The sequence below is a fragment of the Ruditapes philippinarum genome, unplaced genomic scaffold (assembly GCF_026571515.1).
Source record: "Ruditapes philippinarum isolate M1 unplaced genomic scaffold, ASM2657151v2 ctg645_1_1_1_1, whole genome shotgun sequence".
NCBI lineage: Eukaryota > Metazoa > Mollusca > Bivalvia > Venerida > Veneridae > Ruditapes > Ruditapes philippinarum.
The window spans coordinates 48,642-65,958 of record NW_026861731.1 but is presented as its reverse complement, the minus strand read 5'-3'; the positions used below and the strand labels follow the sequence as shown (position 1 = coordinate 65,958).

The 17,317-nt window shown below is 32.9% G+C and overlaps 1 protein-coding gene across 1 annotated transcript in view; it reads right to left on the bottom strand.

The window, feature by feature from the left end:
* LOC132716642 (rho GTPase-activating protein 5-like) overlaps positions 1-10,596 on the bottom strand; it is a 95,123-nt gene extending 84,527 nt beyond the window's left edge. The window contains exon 1 of the mRNA XM_060699964.1: positions 10,425-10,596. The gene's annotated coding sequence lies outside the window, so the exon portion shown is untranslated. The remainder of the gene's footprint in view (positions 1-10,424) is intronic.
* Positions 10,597-17,317: the final 6,721 nt, after the last annotated feature.

Below are 17,317 nucleotides of genomic sequence, written 5' to 3'. Positions count from 1 at the left end.
AACCTTTGGATATTACTCCTACATTCTTATAATTTACTGAACATTCTGTTTAAATTCCAAGAACCGTGACGGGGCTTAATTTGGAAAGTGACTTGACACTTAAGTTCTCAGTTTGCAACTCCTACACCTAGTCCAACCACAAGAAGACAAAGTCCTTAATGAGATGAGTGGGATATAACTTGAGATGTTAATCAGTTATGCCGATGTGTTCAGATCAGTATTGCAAAATTCTCTGAGAGTGTCACAAAACTTTTGTTGCTCAGTATACAATATATTGGTACACCTACACACCTGATTAGTCAAATATATAATAAAACAATGATCACATGAATAGGTGTAAAGTATTTCATTCAAGTTTGAACTTTCTGACAGGCATTCCTTACAAACAATGCCAGTTAATCAGTAAACCAAGCAGTATTAAGACACTGGTATGTCTTATGTCATATAGGTTAAAAAAATACAGCTAACAAAACAAGTTTTCTTGTAATTTTTCAATAATAAGAAGCTAAAACTAAAGTCAAGGATCGTGCACCTATTTCTTAAGTTCAAAAATTCAATTTTACTCATTTTTAACAATTACTTAAGATACAAAAAAAATTACCTGTTTTTAGAAATCAGCTGTCAATATTTATTTTGATATTATACCTGTCACAAGTATCATTATTTTGTAAGACTAAAGTTATTGACATAATTATATCAATGTATGAATTCATTACACATGTATGGTTTATAAAAAAAAATAACATATACATGTTATATTCATGTATATGATACATATAATAGTAAATGTATCAGATAATTATATTCTGATATGTAACATGGAAATTTCTGAATGAAAAAAAATCTTTCTTTTTTTTTTGCATAGTCTTTTTGAAAGATAGCTCTTAACATACAATACCTTTGTAATCTATCTATCAGGAAATAAATATCAATTATTAACATTTCCCTGATTTTTTTTTACCCATACATTGTACCTTTGCAAATATCATATTGTAAAGACCCAAAAGTAACAAAATACTAGTCATATCTCTAAATTATACCTGTCTAAATATAGCCATTGAAAATGCTTTACAGCAAATCTTACCTTTTTGTATATTTATCATTTATCTTCCGTGATTGTCCGATAAACCTTTAACTTTAGAATTATAGACAGTTACACACCATTATTACTGATCCAACAATATATATACTATATGTATCTCCAATTAAACACCTTACATTAAATTCAGAAACCATGTCTTTTTCAAAGACAAAAATACATTAACGTAATAGTGACACTCAAAAAGGTTTATAAATAGAGCACATTCATATCCCTTACAGAAAATACCATATACAAATTAGAACGCTTTAAAATTTCTGGTGCTAAAAATAGCCGTTTTTCATTCATATGATACTGATTTACTTGGCCCACGTATACATGTAATAGTGACACATGTTTAAGTTACTCACCATTCATTGATCACTATTGATTTGTCTACAGTATACATGCTAAATGTGATAATTAGTGTCACTAATCAATATAAAAGGCATGTGAGAACCAATCTTGGCAAAAGACGGGGGAGAACGCCACAACAGCCTATCCTCGCACAAGCTGAGGCAAACTGACGACGATTCTCGTAGAAAATATTGGAAAAGTGCATGGAATGTCACTTCTCCAATCTCAAATGCTTGAATGAGAGCCTCCAGTTCCCCGATACTCCACTGGCCCAATTCATGTGTTTGTGTTATTCATAGAGAAAAACATTGACATTACTGGATAAAACCAATACTGCTACTGTGAATATGTTCCGCGGCTATTAACCAAAAACAACTAAAAGTAGTCGCCACGATTATAACGAACTTCTACAATATTGCATCAGATATTTACAAACGTAGTAATATACGCATAGCAAATAGTTCTTGATCTTTTTTATTCTTTCTAAAATCAAATTTCTTTTCAAAATATAAAGTTTAAACCCTAACATTTCAGAATCTGCAATACTGGAATTGCAATGGTCTGAAGCTGCAATATAGGAGGTACTGTTTCTATACTGGTTGCAAAAAGTATTTAAAAAATTGCCTCTCACATTCAAAGATCTAAGCCGAAGGTTATCAAGAAATTTTACAAAATTAAATCTATGGTATTTGATTGGTCAAAAAGTGGCACAGAATGTGTACCAACCAATGAAAATCTTGAGATTCCAGACATATATATAAATATATAAACTCAAGGCCTAGTGTCAATTGTATTTTACCAAATTATTAATATTGTCAACCAGCATACATGTATATTATATTAGTTTTTGCTACAAACACAGAAACATAGCATTTTTCTCCTATAATTATTAATGTAGAAAGACACATTTTCATTTCTGCTCAATGATTTTTCTCACTTAATTGGGAAGAGGCCTTAGTCTCTTGACTTTGGGAAAAATTATTAAATGCTTACTATCCTAGAACCAAAAGTCCTTAGCCACCAGTATAGAGCCAGGCACACCTACACATCCCTGCAGTCTGACCGAGTTCTTTATTGTTGGTTTCTCTAATTTCTTCAAATTCCCTTAAACTTTGAATGAACTGTTCCAAATTTACAGATTCAAAGCTGGCCTGGGCTGATCCATTACACAAAATTCAGCCGGTTAAGTACATTATCAGGGGTTTTTTTTAGGAAAAGGGGAAGACGCTGGACGCTGGTAGGGAGGGGAAAAAATATACGAAAAAAGTCAATTTGGGGAAACTTTATTATGACGTTATTTATACTATATACTTAACTACATAGTAGAGAGTTACAACTATATCTTTTTCCCCTTAAAAACTTTATCATCATGCAAAATATTCTTTGCAGTATAACATATTTTCTTAATATGTATGGTGGTGAATGGTTTTTATACTTCTATTTTTGTATGAAAGTTAATACAGTATAGGTATAATTGTGTATCTGTGACACACTTTAGCTCCATATAAGTCATTTTCATAATAAGAAGTACAAAATATATTACTTTACTAAAAATAACCAAGAAAATGACAATATTTTGATAGCAACTGATTTCCAGAAATAGTACCGTTCAGTACGGGATATAGCCAAGAAAAAAAATGGCTGCCTCCATGTTGAGACCTGTTGAGACAGTACTTGCAGTTTCCTGCAATGTTTTTGGTTATTTTGGACAACAATTGGTGGTTTATCCTGCATAAAATGAAGAAAAATAATATTTTAAACCATGTAATTATTAAATCTCATCCAGTTTAAAGGAAAATAGAATTTTTTGGGGGAAAAAAACTTGGCTATTTACCGAGGGGAAGACGCCGACTATCTGTGTCAATTTGTTAGTAAAAAAAACCCCTGATTATTAAGGCCTAATTTCAATTACCAATAATGAATATAATTATTCCGTCCCTAAAAGTTGAATGCGTAATAAAATTCATATGGATGAGTAACTATTTACGAGTTTAATATGTATAATATTGGTAAATGATGAAATCCCAAAACAAATACTTTAAACTGCTGTTACGTGTTTATAAACACCTGACATGTCATAATAAATACGCTTTACTTTCTGTTTCGTTTTACAGGTTTAATTAAAGAAGTACACCCACATTGTGCAAATATGGGCAGAAGTTAAAATAGTCAAAAAATCTGAAAACCCTGAATAAAACATTATTTTCATTAACATTTCATAATTATAGACAATTAACTATTAAAAACCTGAAATTCAGGAAATTACCTTGAAACTTTAACCCACACACCTAAAACAGGCTTTTTTTTGAAAATCAAAATAATTGTTCTAATGATGTTTTTTATGACATTGCTTTTAGGGCTTATTTGGGGCCAAATCTTTGACCCATAAGGTCATACCCTTATCAAAGAAGTATATATTTTTTCAATAAAAAAAATATACATATTCTTTTTTAAATTTCATTTTATAACAAGAGCTGTCGGTAGGACAGCACGCTCGACTATTCTAAGTGCTTGATAGTAAAAGAGCCTTGATAATGTTAAATTTTTTAAGTTCACAAAAGGGCTAATTTTTTTTATAAATTCATGTTATAGGTCTTAGAGAGAGTCTAATTTTACAGTATTGGCTTGACTATTTGGAAGGTAATGTCACAAGGGTGCTTTATTGAGTATAATAATACTAATTACCTATGAATACATAAAATTGACAGAAAAGGTACAAACTTAAGGCTTGTTATTAAGATGTTTTATCAAGTAAATCACTGCTTTATTATTACGAATGCATAAAATTGTCCCAAAAAAGGCACAAACCCTTCAGTAGTTATGGAGATAACAGCTTACAAGCAAAACTTTACCATGAATTTTTTAAGTTGAAAAAGGGAAGAAAAATCAGCCTAAATGCAAGATAGAATTATGGATCTTTGTCAGTGACCTACAATTCTGACCCTAAATGCATATGTGAAGTTTTAAATAAATATCTTTAATAGTTATTGAGATATGTAAAACTTGCATGTAAACATTAACCAAGAGACTAAGTAGGAAAGGGGATATGAATCAGCCTTAATGCAAGATAGAGTTATGGAACTTGGTCAGTGACATACAATTATGACCCTCAAATTATAACCCTAAGTACATGTGTAAAGTTTCAAGTAAATATCTTTGAAGACCTTTAACCTTTAACCAAAATCTCTAAGTTTCAAAGGGGCAAATAATTCTGTCAATATTGTACGCAGAGTTATCCAACTTGTCAATCTGATGTACCTTGTTACTATAAATAAGTATTGTAAATTTCAAATGAATATCTCAAGCAATAATTGAGATATTTGACTTTACAAAAAAATTTAACCAAAATTTCTAAGTTTCAAAGGGGCATAATTCTGTCAATATTGTACGCAGAGTTATCCAACTTGTCAATCTGATGTACCTTGTTACTATAAATAAGTATTGTAAGTTTCAATTGAATATCTCAAGCAATAATTGAGATATTTGTCTTTACAAAAACTTTAACCAATATTTCTTAGTTAAAAAGGGGCATAATTCTGTCAATATTGTAGGCAGAGTTATCCAACTTGTCAATCTGATGTACCTTATTACTATTAATAAGTATTGTAAGTTTCAATTGAATATCTCAAACAATAATTGAGATATTTGTCTTTATGAAAAACTTTAACCAAAATTTCTAAGTTAAAAAGGGGCATAATTCTGGCAATATTGTAGATAGAGTTATCCAACTTGTCAATCTGATGTACCTTGTTACTATAAATAAGTATTGTAAGTTTCAATTGAATATCTCAAGCAATAATTGAGATATTTGACTTTACAAAAAACTTTAACCAACGCAGACGCCGACGCGGACGCTGACGCCGACGCCGACGCCGGGGCGACTTCAATAGCTCTCATATTCTTCGAATAGTCGAGCTAAAAAAAGAGGGAGACAATTGATGTTTGTAATGTTAATACATTAGTATTGTGTCACAATGCAGTTAAGTATAAAATGCACTACGCAACTCAATTTCCCAATGTTTCATGGGCCCTGCCACCATTTCCCTACATTATGTAAGTCACTTGTAATAATGAGGGCTAACAATGGCTTGATAGTGTTAATATGGGAATTGGTAATGTATTGACATCTTGTAATTTTTGCAGTTCCTTTATTAGCATGACTATCTGCATTTGACGACAAAAGGATGTGTCGTTTTAGAACCAAGAACTGGCACAACCATTGCAAAAGCCAAGGGCACATTCAAGTTCAACTACATGTATATCATACCTGCACGGACATTGCAGTACATAGTACATACAATAACAATGTATACATTGTATAATAATAATAAATCAGACAAGAGCTGTCGGTAGGACAGCATGCTCGACTATTCTTAGTGCTTGATAGTAAAAAAAAAGCCTGATACAGTTACCTCCTCCTGTTTACAGGTTGGGGTCATGATGGTGAAGAAGTGTGCAAAGTTTCAAAGCCATATGTCAATGGACTTTGAAAATATTTGAACTATTACAAAAACTTTAACGTAAATTCTAAGTCGAAAAAGGGGCATAATTCTGTCAAAATGCTTGATAGAGTTACCTCCTCCTGTCTACAGGTTGGGGTCATGATGGTGAACAAGTGTGCAAAGTTTCAAAGCCATATGTCAATGGACTTTGAAAATATTTGAACTATTACAAAAACTTTAACGTAAATTCTAAGTCGAAAAAGGGGCATAATTCTGTCAAAATGCTTGATAGAGTTACCTCCTCCTGTCTACAGGTTGGGGTCATGATGGTGAACAAGTGTGCAAAGTTTCAAAGCCATATGTCAATGGACTTTGAAAATATTTGAACTATTACAAAAACTTTAACGTAAATTCTAAGTCGAAAAAGGGGCATAATTCTGTCAAAATGCTTGATAGAGTTACCTCCTCCTGTCTACAGGTTGGGGTCATGATGGTGAACAAGTGTGCAAAGTTTCAAAGCCATATGTCAATGGACTTTGAAAATATTTGAACTATTACAAAAACTTTAACATAAGTGGTTACGCCGACGCCGACGCTCGGGTGACTGCAATAGCTCTACTTATTCTTATCGAATAGTCGAGCTAAAAATTAGAACAAAACACATCTTAGCCTGAAATATTTTTATGTTCACAAAATCGACAAGCTTTGCTTTGAAACTTTAAGAACTGTCATGCCAGTTTGTTGTTTCTAAACCGATTAATGTAATGCAGTTTAAATTGACTTTTTACATAAGTATATCACAGGCAAAAAAATTATCCCTTCAAGATTTTCGATGGTTTAATATACATATCCCTGCACGATTTCAGATGGTTACATTCATGTACAATCCTTATCTTGAAAAAGGTCAGTTGACTTTTTCTTTTATGTGAGAAAGCATAAGAGGAAAACAAAGTACTTTAAACAACAAACTTAAAGTGAAATTTAGTTAAGATGAGCACATCATATACATTACTAATACTTATAGACAACCATCATTAAGTTAAGTTAAACCAGTTAAAATCAAACACACAAAATGATAGATTAAAGACCAACATCATCATCACTTCAGATGAAAACAATAGCTGTTAGTAGGACAGCGTGCTAGACTATTCTCAGTGCTTAATAGAAAAACAAGAACCTGGATTAGAATGTCCTAATTTCAAAAAGGGTAATAATTCTATCAAAATCCATATTAGAGTTACAGTCCTTGGATAGTGACGTCCTATTATGTTCTTAAACAACTTTGTGAAGTTTCAACCCATTTCTTTCAGTAGTTTCACAGTTTGGACATACCAACTTGCATACAAACACTTAACCAAAGAGTGACGCCTGTGCAGTCTAACCAGGCTATATAATATATTGTTAGTTAGATTGATTTTAATTTTCATTTTTATATCCCTAATTTGATAAATGCCAAACTCCACAAATGGAAACTAGTCAAGTCCATTTAACAAAAGCAGGTCAGAGATTAAATCATCATAAAAAAATTCAATTTAATAATCAACAAAAAAAGTTGCTTTTGTTTTTCTATGTACTTTTACTGATATTAAAATCAGGAAAATATTTTCAAACAATTATAAATAATTATCTAAACCCTAATAGCTTAAGAACTGAAGTATCACTGCAACCACCATTCAGGCATAACTCATTCACTGTGTGAAAATCAATAAAAATATTACTACTTATTAATCATTCATTATTAAAGCATAAGGAAGATAGCTAAGACTGCTTTCATGAAAAATATACTATTTCATTCACTATTTATAAATGATTTATCATGATTAAGAAAATTAAAGTTCCTGATTGGTTAACATGTCAAATTAGTAATCTTAACATTGCTAGCCTCACGAGTCTATGAGGGCTTCCTCATTCCTTGAACAAAAATTTAAGAGTGAGTCTCCAGACAGAGAGCAGGCAAATCTATATGCCTCCTCCTTAAGTAAGGGCATAAAAATTATTATCAAAACAAACATGGAAGGCCTTATTTCGACAGCAAGACAGGGTTCTCACTAGGACTTTAAAACATGGAGTCCATGGACTCCCAACCCTGAAAAAGTTGGAGTCCAAAAGCGCGTCGCAATTAATATGTTTACAGATTAGTCATTCATTGCTCACAATAGTATTGCTGATATTTTGAATCTTCAAGAGATTTCAAAGTTTATAGTTGTTCCAAAGAAACTCTGAACTACATAGTATAATTATTGTTTTGTTGTTAATATTTATTATGAAATTATTTCATTATAATGCATCAACACATGGAAATCGTTTTTTGTTGTTTTTTTTCACTTTTATACCAAATTTAATTTTATTCTGGTTAAACAAGTCCACTCTAAAGACAAAAAGTTTATATTTGTAAAAAAAAACAACGTAAATGTATATAGGCAGCGTTTAGCGGAAGGAATAGGAAAATCGTGTACAGCTTCACACAGTGTGTAAGAGATTCGTCCGATCGACAATTATTTTAGCAAATATCTTCAAAAGGGGGCAAATTGTAGATCGATATTTAAAGATTTAATGTTGATTAAATAATTAAGGGACAATTCTTTCGCATGTTTGCCTTGGAAACCGAGAAATTTTGCGAAATTTTAGGGTTTCTGACGAACGTGAAATCGCCGATGTTCGGGATAAATCTAAATATCAAAGAAAAGCGTATGTGTATTTTGGTTTGTTGTCCTGACATTTCGGCACAATATCTTAAATTCTTAATATTCTTATAGAAAGTTTTCGCAAGAATGAAACTAAAGCAAAATTGTGCCTAGAAAATGCCGAAAATATTCGACAATCATTAAAAATTACACTTGTAATTTGAGAAAACAGTCTTTAAACTTGCGGCGTAAATACTCGATAATTTTATCCTTTTGTCGGTAAAATTTGCTAATTTCCAATCAAGTGCTGATCGAAGATATAAAATTATCACCTCATGTTATATCTGCTAATAACATGTACTGTACAGCGCGTGTATACATTAGTCTGATCAATTAGCGTGATAATGATCGGAAGCGTTATCGCTGATTGGCTAATCGCTTCACGGGTCGATGTGCATAGGACCGCCTATCTTTAGACTGACACGCGCTGCCGCATTTGTGGTTGTAAACAATCGGTAATGTTTATGCGTCCCCCGGCAAAATTAAGCGTATGTGGAATCCTTGCTCTGAAATATTTGCGTCCAGCTGTAATAAACATGCGTACCGGGACGCCGAAATAAGCGTCCCCGAGAACCCTGGCAAGACAGACCGATTTTATAATCTGATATTTCATAGATGTCTCATTGTCTGTCGCGAAGGGCGACCATCGTCTATATAAAAAAAGCCCTAAAGCGCACAATTTGTTGGGCTAGGAAGGCCTCTGCCATCTGTTATTCTGTAAAAAGTTTTTTTATTTGCTTGTACATCTCAAAACTGAACAGTGTGACCAGATGTTGTTTGATTAAACTGATGTTTATTATCAAAAGTTAATATTTTTAAACTAAAAGCCCAAAATAATAGAAATAGTTCCACACATCCAGTACATGAAGTCAGCGCAGTAATACATTTATAAGACAAGCTGCCAATATACATTAGAACTGGCACTGGACAAAAATAAAGTACAAAATTACAAAGAGCAATATCTCCAAAAGTTTGCACAGAGTAATGGTTCTTAAGCACCACACTTTCCCTCAATGAGTTATTTCCATAGATCTATGAAGTGACAATATGTTGATAACTGCAATAGTTGATCCCACACCGCTAGTAATCTTTATGATATCACACCAGTGCTAATTGTGAAAGCTATGGTTTTTGTAAAAAATTCTTGTGTTGTCACTTTATATAAATTACCGAATGCATGCTTTTTTGCTGACCACACATCAATTTCACACAAAGAAAAGGACCATATGACACTACACACTTGAATTAAGTTATTAACATCTTTTAAAAGTATATTCAGATCATTATAATCTTGGTATTTCAATTTGCAGAAAATATAATCTACTTAAAACTGATCAATCTAAGCACAGTTTCCTCTTCTAAGATTTATGTATACAAATGGTTAATAAGCCTTAGATATATTACTTGTAATCACAAAATTTTACAAATGCTTGTAGGTCAAGAGTATCATAATTTTATGCACAATATGTAATCAACTCCTTTTTAAATACTCCAAAGGGGCTTAACTTCATTCCTAAAATATCCATTTTTCAATGTATGTTAAAATAGTTTTTGAAAACTTGATGTTAAAGTAAGAAGTAGGATTTTCTCTGTAAGTGTAACAAGACACACAACACAGATCTCTATGTGTGTGACTATTTATCATTACGTTTGCATTTATAACATATTTCAATTTAAAACCGACACATGACGACGTGCATACAAGATTAATTAAATGCATATTCAAGGATAACATCGATTGTAACAGAGGTATATACAATATATTTTTTATAATCATTAGTACACTGCATCTTGGACAAGTTCTAAAATTTTGTACCAGGTCAAAGAATTTAATTCCTAAAAACAAATCAATAATCTACCAACCTGAATCAATTAAGGGAATCCATACCCTCTAAATAATAGGCCGTTTCGTTGACAATCGATTTATGATGGTTTAAAATCCTGTATTGTGAAAAATAATGTTATTTTCGTTATATTTTGCCAATAATTTGGCCGATAGAATTAATATTCGCCATGTTATTGTGCAGTCATCCGGAACTAGACTGTGTCTGTAAAGTTATGCATAAATACCGTGTCGTTGGTAATATAGAAGTAACCAGTCTAGCAAAAAAGTATACTGCAAAACATTACAATAGGGACATAAATAAGAAAGTAGAATACTTTTAAGTGTTAAGTGAAAATATATATAAGACTTGATCATGCACGATGTGGGTGATGATTTTAATTAAGGAATAGGTGATTTAGTCCTAAGTAATTTTTTATACCTCGCAGCACTGCTTTTTAATTACAATTAACAGTTAAAAAGGAACAATTATTGAGTTAAATTCTATCTTAAATGGGGAGATGATTCTTGAAATATACATGTTATTAAAGCAGTATGCCTTTAGATGACCTAAGTTGCACATCAAACTTAATTAAGAAAAGTGTACTAAAAGTTTAATATTTACAATTCACTGACTTTTGACCTAGTGACCAAAAAATTAATAGAGGTTATCTACTGACTCTTAAAGGTTTTGTGCAGCAATTTTATGACAAAGTTATTACAAATCTTACCAAATAATATATGCATAAATTTTATGAATCATGTAGGCCTTTTAAATGACATCCAATTTGTTATTTTACATAATACCTTGAAATGTGTACATCAAAAGCATTTTTAGTTTAATGAAAAATATCAACCAAGGCAACTTGAGTTGTTGAGTTATTGGTCGGAAACCGTCTTTACGTACAAGAACAATGTGACTTTGAACTTTGACCCTTAAATCAAAAGGGGTTATCTACTGACTAAGAACAATAGACCTGTGAAGTTGGAAGGTAAATGGCCTATGAGTTGTTGAGATATTGATCAGAAATCGTTTTAACCTATAAGGTCAATATGATCTTGACCTCTGACCCATTGACCACAAAAATCCATTGAGGTCATCTTCTGATCAAAACAATGCATCTGTGAAGTTTGAGGGTCCATGGGTTGTCAAGTTATTGATAGGAAACTGTTTTGACATGCAAGGTCAATGTGACCTTGACCTTTGACCCCAAAATCCAAAGGAGTCATCTACTTGCCAAGACCAATGCACCTACAAAGTCTGAGGGCCAAAGGTCCATGTCTTGTCAAGTTATTGATCGGAAACTGTTTTAACCTACAAGCTCACTATGACCTTGACCTTTGACCCCAAAATCAATAGCAGTCATTTACTGGTCATGAACAATCATAATAAAAAGTTTGAAGTTCCTAGGCCTAAGTGATCTTTAGTTATTGATCAGAAACCGTATTTACCTACAAGGTCAATGTGACCTTGACCTTGGACCCAGTGACCCCAAAATTAACAGGGGTCATTTACTGGTCATGAACAGTCATCATACCAAGTTTGAAGTTCTAAGGCCTAAGCATTCTTTAGTTACTGATTGGAAACCGTTTAAATCCTACGAAGTCAATGTGACCTTGACCTTTGACTCTTTGACACAAAAATCAATAGGGGATATCTATTGATCATGAACAATCATCATACCAACTTTGAAGTTCCTTGGCCTTAGCGTTCTTTAGTTATTTTTTACCTACAAGGTCAATGTGACATTGACATTTGACCCCAAAATCAAAAGTGGTCATCTACTGGTCATGAAAAATCATCATCCCAAGTTTGCAGTTCCTAGGCCTAAGTGTTCTTTAGTTATTGATCGGAAACCATTTGGTCTATGGACCGATGCAAATGCAAAGCAATATACCCCCACTTCTTTAAAGGGGGGGGGGGGGGCATAATAATTATAGAGTTATGAACTTTATTTTATGTGTGTTGTGCGTTTCATTTTCTTTTTTATTTGATGTAAAAATATCTTGCTTATCACAAAATGATCTTTGTTAGTACTTGCAGAATATATAAATCAGCACCTTATGCAGTAATGGGTTAACTCCTATTTATTAAAAGTATATAAGGAGTTAACAAAATCCTGCACTAAGGTGACAAATTATTTAACACTCCAGACAAGATATTGACCTATAAGCTGTGTCCTTGACATTTGACACAAGACCTGGGTATAGACCATGGCATAAACTTATTAATTTTGATATATACATGTATGTTCCACCCTGATAATTATTTATATAGAAATAAAGATAATTGTTCAATGTATGTTAAGAATTATGACCTATTAAATACAATTTTTGACCATGACCATTTGGGTCATTACCTGAAAGCTGCTGAGTAAGACACCAGCTTTGTTCCAAGAAATGCTAAATGTATAAAATTGTTAAAGCAGCACGCCTCCAGATTTATGCTAATTTTCATGAAAGTTTTTAAAATGAATTAACCCTTTCCCTCATGAGCATATTGTGAAAAATGGCCGTTTTCACTGAAAAGCCTCCTGTTACAAGTTCAAACTGCTATGAAACTATGAAAAATGCTTCAATATTAATCAAACTTGGCACAAATGTTGACTCGACCATTGCCTTTGTAACAACTTGCTCAGTCTTAAATTTCCTGTTACCATGGCAACAAGGGGACATCTCAAAATTGCCCAAAATCACTATTTTGCCTCGATTTTTTCCATCAAATTTTATTTCAAAGTGCTTCAACTTCTCAAGGGATTGAGATAGAGTCAAAGGCTTTTCAGCGTTGGTTACACGTTACCTTATGATTGACCTGGGGTCATTTTTAGCCTCTCACAAGTCCAAAATTTTCTTGGCAATGAGGGGGACTCCGCCCCCCTTCAAACCCCCCAAAACAGAAGGGGGCACATCCCCCTTTTGGCAACCCCCTGATGTATCTTTTGGATGGGGGGCGGCGCCAAAAAAGTGCTCACTTTTTTAGCAACATTTCTCAAACGAAAACATGTGTTTGGGGCCCAAATAGTACATTTTTTTTACTATTTTAGGCCTAAAATAAGGGGGGGGGGGGGGGGGGGGGCGGGGTCGAAAGTGCGTTGTTTCGCGTATATATGGGGTAAAGGGTTAAGAAGTAAAACATTGTAAAGTGAACAAAGAAAATAATTTTCACATTGCAAACAACATTTACAATCCATGTAAATTTTCAAAAAGGTCAAAATATGCAATAGCTGTGTTAGTTAACATGGTACATGTAGTTACATGGTAAAAAGTCTGCAAAATTGGTCATAAATTGCACATAGCATGTAAGGTATTACTTTTGTCTTGAATTTTTTTTACTTTTCTTAATATACTTTTTTCTCAAGTTTGATTTTCTTGAAATATTTATGTTCATATGGAGGCATGCAGCTTTAAAAGTCTGGATATATACTCAAATTTCATACATGAAAAGTGACCTTAAGCATGTTCTAGTCTGAAAAAAATAATTGAGAAGTAGGGTACATGAGTTTTTTTCCTTGACAATTATGGCTGTCAGTCTTCAAATGACCATGAAAGTTTCTGTATAACTTAAAGCTGCATGCCTCCAGATGAGTCAAATATTTTAAGAAAATAAAACTTGAGAAAAATGTACTCAGATATTAAGAGAAGTAAAATTTTCCTGATTTTCCTGAAGAAAAAAGTACTAAGCTTTTAAGAAAGGTAAAAAGATTTAAATAGTTTACATGTTATATGTGATTCAGGATTTATTTTGCAGTATTTATCACCATAATTTCTACTGCGTTACTAACACAGTATGAGCTATTTTTACTTACTTTGAGCTCTTTTTGGTAATGTATGTGGATTGCATGTGCTGTTTGCAATGTGTAAAATATTTTTTTTGTTCACTAAACAATAAAATTTTACTTTTATATACATGTACATTTTAAAATTTTTCATGAAAATTAGCATAAATCTGGAGGCATGCAGCTTTAAAACCCATCTCACTAAGGTTAAACTGTAAGCTAGAATAATTTCACCTAACCTTACAGTCAACTCCCTGCATCCCAATATGGAAAGCTAATAATTAGAATCTCAATCTCCGACAAGTGGGGAAAGGGGAAAAAAAAGAAAGAATTGAAAGCATTTGCTTGAGGCAAAAATATTATGACAGTTATGTACCTTAATTATTACTGTAAATACTCCTGACAAAGGACACTATGCTTAATGCAAGTCATCTACATAGCTTATTGAGAGTCATTTATTATATCCAGGTGCTTGTACTAATTACAGAAATGTCTGGAGGCCGCGCATCTTCCATTTATAGCTATAATTTGGGCAAACCGTTCTAGGGTAGCTATAATTGACTAATAACTGGTTTCTAATCTTTTAAAGAAAATGTACTTCCGTAAATTTTCAAATATATTTTCTTTGTAACTTATTTTATTCAATTAACTTATTAACCCATATTAACCTGTATCCCATTACCTGCTGGAACTGGAAATGACCAGCCTTTTGCCATTAGTATAGAGCCAGCCTGCACAAATGTATTACATATTTTGATATTCTAGCCTAGTTTCTCTGTGAAAATGTATGTACTCGTATCATTGGGTCCAGTTATTTTATGAAAATCTTCCCAAAAATATAATATGCTCTTTAAAATAATTATGTCTATATATACACATGTACATATTTTATATAATTTTTTATATATGAAAACAAACGCCTTTCTTTAGCTTTTGACGTTTAAGTCTTCTTCAGAAGATATAAAACAGTAATAGACTTTTTATTTTTTATTATACAACGTTTCTTTCACACACCAAATGTGGCATCTATTAATGTAGACATCAGTTTAGTTTTTACAAATTTATTTTAGTTCGATTGTGTTGGAAGCTATAAGCTTACTGAAACAGTCTTAAATCCATTCCTGGAACCAATCAGTACTCAGCAATGAATGTGAAGTTTCTTGCTCAAGGAAACAAAAAGTTGCCCCTGTCAGGGTTTGAACCCATGCGGTCAACAATCCTTAGATAACTAGTTTGACGCGTTAACCACTCAACCACGACATCTGTTTTGTATGTGTACGTCATTTTCTATTTTATTTATCATATCAACTGTCATTAAGCCAAACATGTTTTGATAAACTGTGTTGGTTTGTGATATTTTTATCATATTTTGATATTGAAACCCTTCCATTTCCAAAGGATAGTTCAAAATGCAAAGCAGGGTAAATCCAGATGGTAAATCGTTTAAGTTAATTGTATCCTATATATGTGTTATGTGTGTGTTTGTGTGATCTGTTCAATAAAAACAAACGCTTTTCTAATAGCTTTCAACGTTTAGTCTTCTAATTTTATGTTTATAGGCTTTCTTACATCAGCAGATCTCCTTTAAGAACCCACAGTTTCTTCGGAAACTGAGAAAACTCGGACTAAAAAGATGAAAGAAACAAAAACACAATATTTTTTTAAATAACCGTCTTTTTAGCTCACCTGTCACAAAGTGACAGGGTGAGCTTTTGTGATCGCTTTTCGTCCGGCGTCCGTCCGTAAACTTTTACTTTAAATGACATCTCCTCATAAACCACTAAGCCAATTTCATCCAAACTTCACAGGAATGTTCCTTTGGTGGTCACCTTTAAAAATTGTTCAAAGAATTTAATTCCATGCAAAACTCTGGTTGCCATGGTAACCGAAAGAAAAAACTTTAAATATCTTCTTTTAAAAAACCATAAGAGCTAGAGCTTAGATATTTAGCATGAAACATCTTCTAGTGAGTGTCTACCAAGTTTGTTCAAATAAAAGCCCTGGGGTCAAAATTGGCCCCGCCCCGGGGGGTCATTGATTTTCCCTATATGCATATAGTAAAAACTTAAAAAAATCTTCTTTTAAAGAACCCAAAGAGCTAGAGCTAAGATATTTAGCATGAAACATGTTCTAATGGGTGTCTACCAAGTTTGTTCAAATAAAAGCCCTGGGGTCAAAATTGGCCCCGCCCCGGGGGATCATTGATTTTCCCTATATGCATATAGTAAAAACTTAAAAAATCTTCTTTTAAAGAACTGTAAGAGCTAGAGCTTAGATATTTGGCATGAAACATCTTCTAGTGAGTGTCTACCAAGTTTGTTCAAATAAAAGCCCTGGGGTCAAAATTGGCCCCGCCCCGGGGGATCATTGATTTTCCCTATATGCATATAGTAAAAACTTAAAAAATCTTCTTTTAAAGAACCCAAAGAGCTAGAGCTTAGATATTTGGCATGAAACATGTTCTAATGGGTGTCTACCAAGTTTGTTCAAATAAAAGCCCTAGGGTGAAAATTGGCCCCGCCCCGGGGGTCATTGATTTTCCCTATATGCATATAGTAAAAACTTAAAAATCTTCTTTTAAAGAACTCAAAGAGCTAGAGCTTAGATATTTGGCATGAAACATCTTCTAGTGTGTGTCTACCAAGTTTGTTCAAATAAAAGCCCTGGGGTCAAAATTGGCCCCGCCCCGGGGGGTCATTGATTTTCCCTATATGCATAAAGTAAAAACTTAAAAAATCTTCTTTTAAAGAACCCAAAGAGCTAGAGCTAAGATATTTAGCATGAAACATGTTCTAATGGGTGTCTACCAAGTTTGTTCAAATAAAAGCCCTGGGGTGAAAATTGGCCCCGCCCCGGGGGGTCATTGATTTTCCCTATATGCATATAGTAAAAACTTAAAAAATCTTCTTTTAAAGAACTCAAAGAGCTATGGCTAAGATATTGAGCATCAAACATGTTCTAATAGGTGTCTACCAAGTTTGTTCAAATACAAGCCCAGGGGTCAAAATTGGCCCCGCCCGGGGGGTCATTGATTTTCTTTATATGTGTTTAGCAAAAACTTTAAATCTTCTTTGAAAAAACCCAAATAGCTAGAGTTTAGATATTAAGCATGAAACATCTTCTAGTAAGTGTCTACAAAGTTTGTTCAAATAAAAGCC